The 12,128-nt window shown below is 38.0% G+C and overlaps 1 protein-coding gene across 7 annotated transcripts in view; it reads right to left on the bottom strand.

The window, feature by feature from the left end:
* Positions 1-12,128, bottom strand: part of LOC138763621 (zinc finger protein GLIS3-like) — a 331,893-nt gene that overhangs the window by 195,780 nt on the left and 123,985 nt on the right. The window lies entirely within an intron of this gene.

Here is a 12,128-nt window from a genome sequence, read left to right as displayed (position 1 = left end):
TGTAAGTGGTCTCATCCTGGATGTTCTCGTAGACTCTCAAGGACACCATAGACAGCAATGCTGTTAGACACTGGTTATCCTCCTCCACCTTAATGAGTCTCAGGAAGTTTTCAAAGTTCAGCAGCCAGAACTTAAAGGCTTTGAAGGCTGTAGCTGACTGTGGGTCGATATCAAGTTTTTCTGGCCGAGTTAAACGCTCCATCCCTTTAAAAAAAAAATTCTTTTTGCTAATAAAATTGTAGAGCTTGTCGAAAGAACCAAAGACTTGTTGACCCAAACCAAGGCTTTTATTAGCAAAAGACAGGAGCTCTTCACAGGTAGCCGACCAGTCCGGAATGATCCGACCTGGCTAGGGACACAACCCTTTAAGGCCCAGACAATAGGCGTGGTTTAGCTCTCAGCCAATCGCTGTAAGCACAGTCTAGATACAGTAACTATATACACTATGTACATTGGTGATAGATCTGTACTATCACACATTCCTCATTCCCCGACCCATCCTTTGAAGGACTTAAATCAGCTAATCATTTTTTTTTAAGTGTCTGGAATGAGTGTACCCCAGTCTTCGGGAATTTCAGGACATGGAAAGATTGCTTAATCTAAAGAAACAATAATGCAATAATTTTAAAATATTGTGAGGATGTTGTAAGCTTGAGAACGTTTAGTTTCAGGATTAGTACATGGAATCTAGAGAATTTTGGAAGATAATCATCAATGCCTCCTCGGCGCAGTTAGCATAGAGGTTACTGCAACGCTGTTACAGTGCCAGAAATCGGGATTCAAACCCCATGATGTCCGTAAGGAATTTGTACAATCTCCCCGTATCTGTGTGGGTTTTCCCTCTTGGCTCCAGTTTCCTCCCACCATTCTAAATGTACCGGGGGTTGTAGGTTAATTGAGTGACACTGGATCGTGGGCCGAAATGGCCTGTTACTGTGCTGTACATCTAAATTTAAATTTAAAATTTCTTCTTCCATTTTGGATGTAGGCATCAGAACCAGTTAATGTCCCCAGTATGTTTTAATTTTGGTCATAGACCACAGAAACAATTCCTGCAGCAAACTCAGTCCATGTCTGCCATCAAGCATCCATTAACATTAATTACAGAATATTTTCATTTTATTCTCACCAGCATTCACCCCACCCTTATATTTTACCATTCAACTCTCTTCATCCATAATAGGCTTGTTATTTCCAACTATTCCTATTTTCTTCCACATTTAAGTTATTGGGGAAACAGAAATTCACCCTTATAGAATTCACAAATCACTATCCAAAATTTAGAGATGTGAAATAAAATTTGTTCACAGAATTTGTGTGGAAAAAAAAAGTAAATAAATAAACTCTAATAATACAAAGGTTGTCTGTAATTTCTCATGTCTTGTCCTCAGATGGGTCCAGGTTTACTCTGTGCTCTCTTCCATTTCATATTTTGAAGAATTATGAAAATCTGCATTTATTTTCCTTATTTATTCTTTCTCTCCATTTTCTCCTTTTTTGTTATTGATGAGGTCATTTTTTGCTCATTTCTGTGGCCTTGGTTCAATTTCGTGCTGATGCCAATATGGTTAAATATTTTCTAATCCACATGTGAAGGTTTGAGCCCATTTTATTCCTGCAAACCTCTATTTCACCCCCCCACCCCCCACCAAACCCCAGTCAGAATCTAAATGGGATGGGGTGGGAATAAAATGGGATTATTCCATGAGAAACTGATGAGTCACCAGCTTATACTCTGAACCAGTGACAGTTTGGGAGGTGAAGAAGCTTTCCTTTCTGAAATATTACTCGACTGAATTTACAAATGCTCCTCAGATGCAGAAAGGTTTACCATTTATACTAATTATAAACAATGAGAAGGCATTATCTGTTCATGTGTTACTCCAAGCAATGCCACAAAAACAAGCTGTTAACCACTAACGTATAAAACCTAACATCCATTTAGCATATTTTTTCTTCAACATCCTGATTGTGGATGTGTTTACTTGTGGGAAACTCATGGGATAAGTTGCATGGAGCCAAAAGGACACTGAAATTTAATTAATCCATTCCAGTACTGATGACACTGGACACATTAAAGATCCAAATCTGCCTCAGATCTCAATCAATTTTCATGCCTCAATGAATGTCACTTAAAATAGATCAACTAATTATTTATTTTGATTGTTGCCTTTAGGATCTTGCTGTGCAGAAACTGTCCACCAAGATCATCTTCATTCCAAGGGTGCCTGTTCATTATTTACCTTACATAATGTTTGATGATATCCAGAGATCAAAAGAGAGTACAATGAAAAGTAATTTAAATCTGCATTAGCTCACCCAAATGTTCATTTATATTGCAAGCTATAAGCTTTAAAACCCTACCCTGATGGTAGAACTTTTTGCAGACCTTCTCCTTGACTGAATCAATTGTCTTAAATCCATCACCCGAGTCCTTCAAAAATGTGCATTAAGAAGCCTGTCCTGGAAATAACCAAAGACTCTAGGGTTGTCAGTCGTTTGAACTGTATCCAAACTTCTCTGTTCTGTCTGCTTAGGCAAACATAACAGAACAAAAAATACAGAACTTCTTTGTTCGAAAGTGGGTCACAACCACCATTGTTCCAAAAGGACAATTTGTGAAAAGAGAGAATTCTATCGAAGTCCTATGGAGTCATGAGGCTATTCAATTTTTTTTTCTTAATACCCAAAGACTTGTATTGCAAAAATATTTCTGGAGATTTATACTTAATTAATTAAGACAAACAAAAATTAATTTATGTATCCTGAATTTCCTTTTACTTGACCTTTAAATTTTAATCTTAATAAAAAGGATTTTAGCACAAATTGTAAAAAGACCATAAACATTCATCTTATAAATTAACTACCAGTTCTCCATAGCTGGTCTCATGATGATAATTCTGACCATTTCCTTCCCTTCCATCAAATCTAATGTACTCCCCATCAACCTGGAATCCTTCCACTGTCATAATCTCCTTCCCAGTTACCTAATTGAGTTTAAATTCCTTGGCAAAGAAAAGGTTTACCATCTTCCCTCCTCTCATTTCTTTCTCTTATACCTCCACTCTCCTTCCCATGTCCTTCTTCCCTTTCTTTCTTCTCCAGCCCTCACTTCATCCATCTCCTCCTCTCCCTCCACTTACCCTCTCTCCCCACATTCTTTCTACTCACCTTCCATCCACCCTTCCCATTTGCCCTTCTTCTTCTCCCTCCCCTGCCACTCATCTCATTGTCTCCTTTGTCCTACTTGTTCACTTCCTTGTTCTTCTCTCTTCTTCACTTGACCAGAGTTTATTCCTAGCTTTTGGTATGGATATGCTACCTGTCAAATCATGGTGAGCAGAGGGTGCACTTCAGTAGGAAAGACTTCCTTGGGCAATCCCTGTAAATCTCTATTGGGATCATCACTATTCAGGAATATTTAGATTTGTTTCTAAATTTAAAATTTTGGCCAGAAGCAAGATACAGAAAGAACCAATTTGCAACAGTGAACGGCAACCAAGTGTCCATGCACCCCAAGGTCCCTGTTTCTTCACACCTCTCAGTATCGTACAATTTACTGGCCTCATTTGCTCTCCACATTTACTTAAAACTGAAGGAGGAATGTAAACAAATAACAATGTCCTGCTGCTCTGACCTTAGGTGTGAGCAATGCTTTTGAACAAGTCCAAGTCTGAGCACATAAACCTATTCATGTATCAGAAAATTATCTGGAGGGAAAGGATGCCTTAAAAACAGAGAAAAATGCTCCCTAGATTGTGAAACAAGGTAGGGTTCGGAGGTGCCGCTTATTGAACACTTTCAATAGAGTACTGGTAATTTTGTGACGAAGTTTAAACCTGTTTCTTTCCCCCTCCTGGATGACCAAGGGTGAAAAACAAATACAACAAAACTCCACGCAATTAAAGCTATTGACCAAGACCAAAGCTAAGTCCGGGTTTGGCAGGTCCTGATGATCTATAGCTGTTTAGGAAGATCACTTTTGGATTTATGGGACAAATATACTGGAAGGTCTGCAAATTTTGGGAACCTTACCTTTTAACCTTACCTGTCAGCTGACTGAAGAAACTGCAAAGACGCATAAAAATGTGTTTTTAATACACTCACTCTTCAGATTACTCACTCATCAATAATTAAACAAACTTATGTGGAGTATAATACAATTGATGAAGAAAATTATATTGAACCATTTGATATCTAACATTTACTGTATTCGTAACACTTTCATAACATAATTTTGACCAAATCTCCTCCTGAATTTGTATATTTAAATCTTTCCCATCGGATTTTTGATTTATATAAATCTTTTTTTATAGTCTCTTGTAATTTTATATATATATTAGTAATAAATTTCTTAACAACAAATATATCTGTTATTATATCTTTGAATTGACTTTGTTTAGGGAGTCTCAAATCTGCTCCAAGTCTCTTTTTCAAATACATTTTTAATTGATAATATGCAAAAATTATATTATTATGTATATTGTATTTATCCTTTAATTGATCAAAGGTTAAGAAAAATGCAAACAATTAAATATATTTTTTATATTAAACAAACTGAAAATTAGTTTCACCATTTTTTGTGGAAGCTTTCAGTCCACAAACACTGTGCTTTGCTTTGCAAAACGTGTACTTTTATACATTAAAAGTGCATAACAAGCTGCAAGAAGCTTTGGGATAACTTGAAATGAAAGCAATTGGTCTTTTACAATTGTAATTCTTTCCTTTCATCTGTAATAGAAATCACCACAACAGCCCAGCAGCTTGGAGCCTGTCTGGGAACTCCTCGTTTATTGTTTTCTCTCCCATACTCTGAGCCATCCCCATTTGATCATGGCTTTGGCCACCATCTCAAACTTGGACTTGTTCAAACATATTATTCACACCTAAGGTTTTTTTTAAAAAACATTATTTCCTTAACTGTTGAAGTCCATATTTTAAAAAAAACCCTTTGATTTAGTGGAAGTTGACACAGCTGTCAGGGATACAAAGTCATTGCTTTGCCATTTGATATCAAAATGGACAACAATAAACTTTCCAAAAATTGCTCCAGCCAAATAAAACAATTCATTTCAGAACTCACACATATTTGAAACAATAGGTCAGCTCATTGGGAATTAAACATAAGGGATCTGAAACTTTTTTTTCATTTTTAGGCTTTTATACTTTTTCCATTTTCCCCCCACCTAATTTAAATTTCTATGCCCTGTGGAATTGTTTAAATGTGTTTACTGCCAGTTACTTCAAAGGCAATATTACAAACTAGCCAAGATCTAAAATCCCAAACCTTTTCTTCTTAGAGGCCCACCTTGGAAAGATATCATGTACATTTCCCCTCATGGTGAGCTCCTAATTTCAATCATGTTGGTGGAGTTTAGTCAAGAAAATAATGGATCTTGCTCATTGGAGCCAATTCACCTGCTCTGTGAGGCCAGGATAGCCCAGCCTCCCATGAGCATTTTTTTTAATGTATTTTTGTGAAGCTCACAATAGAGAGAAACACATGTAATTCCAGCTTTTCAGTCTCCCGTGGATTATGAATGGGCAGGAGTCATACCACTGAAAAGATTCTTATTTATATAGTGTTTCTCATTATCTGTTAAGGAAATTCCAAAGCATCAGAGGGAATTAAACACTTTCTGAGCAAAGTCACTATTCTAATGCAGGAGACTTGGCAGGCAATTTGTGCATAATAAACTCCCACAAACAATTGCATAAAATTGAGCAGATAAAGTGTTTCTATAATATGTAATGATATATAAATGATGCCCAAGACACCATCGATACATCCCTTTTCTCCTTCAAATAGTGCCAAAGGATCTTTTACATCCAGCTGACAACACTTACTGGGCAAAGGGATAGAATACGGAAGCAATTAGTTAACTGGCCGCTCTTGCTTGTTCCACCATTCAAAAAGATCATGTCAGATCTCTTACTGCGCCAAAACTTTCCTGCATTACCCTTTTAGTATATAGATATTAGACAACTAACATACACATGGTCACACCTATTGGTCTTCCGCAGTGTAGTATTCCTGTAGAATTACATCTATTTTTTTCTCTCTCTCTAATAGGCTTTAGAGGTGCAGCTTATTGAACATTTTCAATGACTGACATTGAAGAAGATACATACATACATATAATACACATAATATACACACACAGGTATGCCTGACACTTTTACAGGCCAGTGTCACTCTTCCAATGACACCCCCCACATCTCTCTTAGCCCTGCAGCAAGTGTGCCTTGTGTGTGCTAAACCATTTCTGGCAATTGAAAAGAACCCATGACCAACAGCCTTATTAACCAGGTCAAGCAGAAAGCAAGGGATTTGAGGATGAGGGGCACATGGAATAAGCAACTATTAAACAGGAAGTGGGAGAAAAATAAAGAAATTAAGCCAAAAATGAATTCAATTGGATGCAACAATCCATTTCTTTTCTCAAGTGGTCTGTAAGCATTATGCGATTCCAAACAATAAGGGACCAGAAACATGCAGAACTTTTTGGCCAATTTTGTTCATCAAGACATGGTGACAGCAAAGGGAAAGAGAGGTTTCTACCTTTGAATTTTCCATTATGCAAAACTATTTTGCTTGCTCTGGGTTTATTATGACGTTGAGCAGACTTCAGCCAGGATTCCCACCAGCGAGCAGGCAGGGAAGGAAATTCCAGTTACAGTTCAGGCTAGGCTGTTGTCAGGACAGAAACGATTCTGGAAGAGGACTAAACATGAAGGAATAAAGTGTTAAACAATTAGAGTTAAGGCTGAAGAGTTATCGCTTGGCCTTAATCTCCATAAGAAGACAAGGGGATTTTTTTTTTAATCCTCAGAATTTGTGTGTTAATGGCTCAACCAAATTTATACAGGTTTAAACTAAGATCCCTTAAGACTGGGGTTGAGCACAGCTGAAACTTCTGAGCAAATACAGGCATCCCTAGTTGGTCGACTTTCATTTTTCAAGTTGTGCCCTGTATTTAAAAGTAATTTCAGCACAATGGTTGACTAAAAATAAATCTGTTATGGGCTATTTCAGAAGAGAATTTTATCTTAATACAATGCAAGTCAAACTGCACATAGCCCACAAGCACTTTGGTCAGAGTTATACAGGCCCTTCAGCCCAACTGCCCATATCAATCAAAAGATCCCACCTTCCTGTGTTTGGCCCATATCCCTCAAAACCTACCCTGTCCATATATCCATCCTTTCTTTTCTTAAAACATTACAATAACAGCTGCCTCAATCACCTCCATCGGCAACCCATTCCATACACTCACCACCCTCTGTATAAAAATTTACCCCTCAGGTTCCTGTTCCTCTCTCATCTTACACCTACTGATTCCCCTACTCTGTGTGTTCAACCAATCTATTCCTTGCATGATTTTGTATTCCTCTACGAGATCACACTTGATCCTCCTTCACTCCAAGGAATAAACACCCCCCCTTACCCAACCCCCAATCCCCCCACCAAGCCTTGTCAACATCCTCATAAATCTTCTCTGTACCCTCTCCACCTTGATAACATCTTTTCTGCAATACAGTGACCTAAACTGAGCACACTAGTCCAAATGTAGCCTCATCAACATCTTTTACAACTGCAATATGATCTCCCAACTTCTATACTCAGTAATCTCAATGATTAAAGGCCTGTGATGCGACTTTCAAGAACCTCCAGATCCCACTGCTCTACAAAACTGCCCAGAATCCTACCATTCATTGTGTAGGTCCTACCCATGCAGGACCTTCCAAAATGCAATACCTCACATCTCTCTATATTAAATTCCACCAACCTTTCCTCTCCCCGTCTACCCAACTGATCAAGATCCTGCTGCAATCTTTGGCAACCGCCTTCACTATCTGCAATATCTGACACTTTGTCACGGTCACGTACTTACCTTCATCGGGAGGAGAGTGAGAGTGTCAGGATCACCCATGTGACAGTGAGCCAATGAACCACAGGACCAGTCACACCCTTGTCAGTCAGACCAGGCATCGTTTGTCTTGCACTATCGTATGAGGTCAGGCCGAACTGTCAGCCCTCCAGACCATTATGTTGTAGTGGAACATGGTAGTAGAGGTGTGACCCACTCAACTGTATAGGCTGGCCCACCTCAGGCCCTGTAACTTCTCCCCATAGATTCCCAATAAAGGTTGATAGCCCTAGTCTCCTCCCTCCATTCCAGCCTTTAATCTGGGCCAGCAGCATGCAGAGAAGTACCGATATTTCTGGATATTAAAGCCTTTTATCACTTACTTCATGTCTGCTTGTGGTTAATGATTGTGCTACATACGTAATGGGGCAGTTCCAATCAGTTGCCTTCTTGCATGGTTTGGGAAGCTGGGGGGGGGGGGGGGTGTGGGAGTTGTCTGTCGTGGTGGCATACTTACCTTCATCAGGAGGAGAGCAAGAGTGCCAGGATATCACCCATGTGGCAGTGAGCCAATGAGAAGATTAGAGGGGATGAGTTGGGTGGTGTTTGGGGAGTTGAAGTATGCAATGTTGTGTCTAGTAAATAATAAAAGAAAGTCGATTTCATGGTGTGATGAAAGAAACTAGTGAGTGTATTCTTTATCTGTTTGTAAGCTGTGTCGTTACAACTTCAGTGGCATCCACACCTTGCTAATCATGCCATGTACATTTTCACCAAAATCATTGATATTGATGACAAACAGCAATGGGCACAGTACCAAACCTTGTGGCACACCACGAGTTACATGCCACTTTCACCTTCTTGCTTTCTTCCATGAAGCCAATTTTTCACCAATCTGCTGTCCTACCTTTGATCCCATACAACCAAACCTTCCAGTGCAGCTAAATGTGCTGAACCTTATCAACTGTCTTGCCAAAATCCATATAAAAAATGTTTACAGCTCTGTTCTTGGTCACATCTTCAAGAAACTCAATTATATTTGTGAGACATGACCTCCCACTTACAAAACCATGCTCATTACCCCTAATCAGCCTCTGTCCATCTGAGTGCAAGTGTATCTTCTCTCTCAGAACACTTTCTAGTAGTTTACCAACCAGAGATGTTAGGCCTGCATTTCTCAGACTTTTTCCTTCTTGAATACTGGCACAACATTTGCCACCCTCAGTCTTCTGCTACCTCACCTACACTTAATTATGACTCAAAAATCTCAAACAAGGCATCTGCAATTTCCTTTCTAGCTTCCCACAGTATTTTTGGATATATCTGATCAGACTAAGAGATTTGTCTATCTTCCTGTGTATGCAAGATTGGTTAGCCCTCATACTTTCAATTTCAGTGAATTTTGTATTTGTTAGCTGGTTTCTTTCAGTAGAATTTCAAAAAATATAAATATTTTTATTATCAATAACCTTCAATGGACAAAAATATATCTTTATCATGTTGGTTTTTGTGAACCACTAACTTCTCATCTAGTTTTTAAACTCCATTCCTCCATTATGTCATCTCGAGATAAAGAAGATGAAATCAGCCCAGATCCCTGAAACCATAATAATCTAGCTAGAGAGCATCCATATAAATGGGATCTAGAGTAAACTTAGTCACAATACAACATGGGTTAGAGTATGAGTATGAGTGGCTGGGAAACAAACAAAAACTAATGAATATTTTCTAAACAACAAACTACTCAAATAAATGGCCTCGCAATATAAATTTATGACATGTGAGAAAAGTGTTTTGAAAGTGTAGGGGAGCATGAAGTTGTAATATTAACTCCAGGAATATCCGGCATGCACCCAGTAAAACAAACTAAAACAAAAGAATGGTACAGTAATTTAACAATAATGTAAAAGGAAGAGCAATGGTTAAGACATGGGATTTATTTCTACTAACAGATATGTCCAATAGGAAAAGTTATTTTTGATATGATTTGCTGCACATATTGGATTCAATTTAAAACCAAAATAAAAATTGCTCACTTTTATTGGAAAATGCTCTTCTAATATAGAAACAAACTATTTTTCTTATTATTCAGAACTTCTTTTTCCCAGGAGTGACAAATAAATCTGTTTGGGGGAAAATATACGTACTTTGTTTAAAACTCCAGAACAGAAAGTATAAGCTACAGAACAGATGATGATGATTAGTAGAATAATTCAAGTCAGCAAAATGGTTAAGGTTTTACATACTCTTTACTAATTTACTTACCATTCCCTAACCCAAAATCTCATCATCTCCCTTTACCTAGTGAAAGAATCAGGTTGAGTAAACATGTTTGTTTTTGTTTATGTACTCATCTTTGAAGTTAATGTTCATATTCACTTTTCCAATATTGTTAAATATATAAACAATTGGCATCTTCTTCAAAGGTCGAAAATCCAAGGATTATTGAGTGTTTGAATATAACTTATAACATCTTTAATGTTGGGGTTGAGTACTGCTGATTTATCTTGCAATGCCACCAACGCTTAAATGTCTCCCTTGTGTCACAGAGGCCAGAGCATAAATGGTGTTTAAAGCTTGATCTGAAGAAAGCACTCAACTCTGCAGTGTGATCACAACTTCCTTTAACTTATAACCTACTGTTTTGGCTAACCAAAGCAACGTGAGAATCACTCCTTCAGGGAATCCCATTCTGCTTCTCCTTGGACTCCGAATTTACACCACCACATTAATATCTCTGGGAAGTATGAAGTCTTGCTTTCAGATCTCAAATAAAAGGAGTTAATGAACACTTGCTTTCAAAACTCAAATAAAAGGAGTTAATAAAAAGCAAAATCTCAAAATAATGATAAATAACAAACTATTCAATGTATACCTTGAAAATTGAACTGTTAACTAATGTTAATTGTCTGTGGGTCGTAACTTGGTTTTAATTTAATTTGTACTTATTGCTGGCCTGGATCCTATAAAAATGTGAATTCTACCAGCCATATGTTGAAAAGTTATTTTCTGAATGACAATTTGCGTGAGTTCCTGGATTATGTGGTTTGTTTTTAATGCCGACTGCCAGAGCAGTAACTGAGCCAGTGCCCACTGCCATACTTGTTTCTGTTAGGATATTGTTTAACTTAAACTTATTACATGCATGAACAAAAACCTCAGTTGTTTTTATTTCTCTTGCCAAACCCAGTATAGTATAGCTACACAGGATGAATTTTGTTTGTTAAGGCATTTACTATTTTTTCATAAATCCTTCAGGACTAAATTATAATTTTAGCTGAATATGCTTATCGCGAGGATGGTTGAATCCTTAAAAATAAATTTCCAAGTAGAAAAATATGCTGCACAAGGATTATTCACCCAAAATGTTTCTCATGATCATGAATGCCATCATTTCTTCTCTTGTTCTTACATAATCTTTTTCCTTCCATCTTAATGTATCAAATCATATCCTATCCTTTGCACTAACACTCTATATAGCAGAACATTTGATTTCTCTAAGTTTTTATGTCCTACTCCGAGCTGCAGCTTTTTCAATGTTACTTTGCACTGTAGAGTAAAAACAGCAAATACTAGAGAGCAATGTGAGTTGGCAAGTGCCATGGATTAATGAGGTTGTGATCCCCTTTATAACAGTCCAATCTATGGTCAAGAATTGATCTGAGCTTCTGCATGGATAGAACTGGAGCTGTAGCCTGATGACCTACAGCTCATAAGGGAGAGTGAAAAAGTGATACAGGAAGTATGTAAATAGCACCTCTGTGGTCATCCCTCTCAGTTTTGGGGAGGATGAAATGACAGAGGATGACCATGGTGACCAGATCTCAAGCAGTGAGCATGGCTCTGTAGTGCAGATTATACAGTGAGGAGAACAGACAAGAGATTATACACCCAGATTGTGTGTTGCCAGAGAATTAGGCAGGAAGATGAGATGCAGAACCTCCAGGTTGGTCATGTCAGGATTACTGCCTGTGGTATGTGCTAGTGAGGGCAAAAATAATGAGATCAGGCAGATAAATGTGTGGCTGAGAAACTGGTTCAAGGGAAGGGTTTCAGATTCTTGGATCATTGGGGTATCTTTTGGGGAAGGTACAACTAAAACAAAAGAATGGGCTACACCTTAATCCAAAGAGGATCAATATCCTGGCAAGGAGGTGTGATGCTGATTTTAGGGAGGGTTTAAACTAATTTGGCAGGAGGATAAGAGCCAGAGATTTAGGGCTGTTGAAGGGGGAAACAGGAGTAAATCAAAGATAG

This window comes from Narcine bancroftii, chromosome 5, assembly GCF_036971445.1.
Source record: "Narcine bancroftii isolate sNarBan1 chromosome 5, sNarBan1.hap1, whole genome shotgun sequence".
NCBI lineage: Eukaryota > Metazoa > Chordata > Chondrichthyes > Torpediniformes > Narcinidae > Narcine > Narcine bancroftii.
Note: the sequence above shows the minus strand (reverse complement) of the source record. Positions and strands in the feature narration are given on the sequence as shown.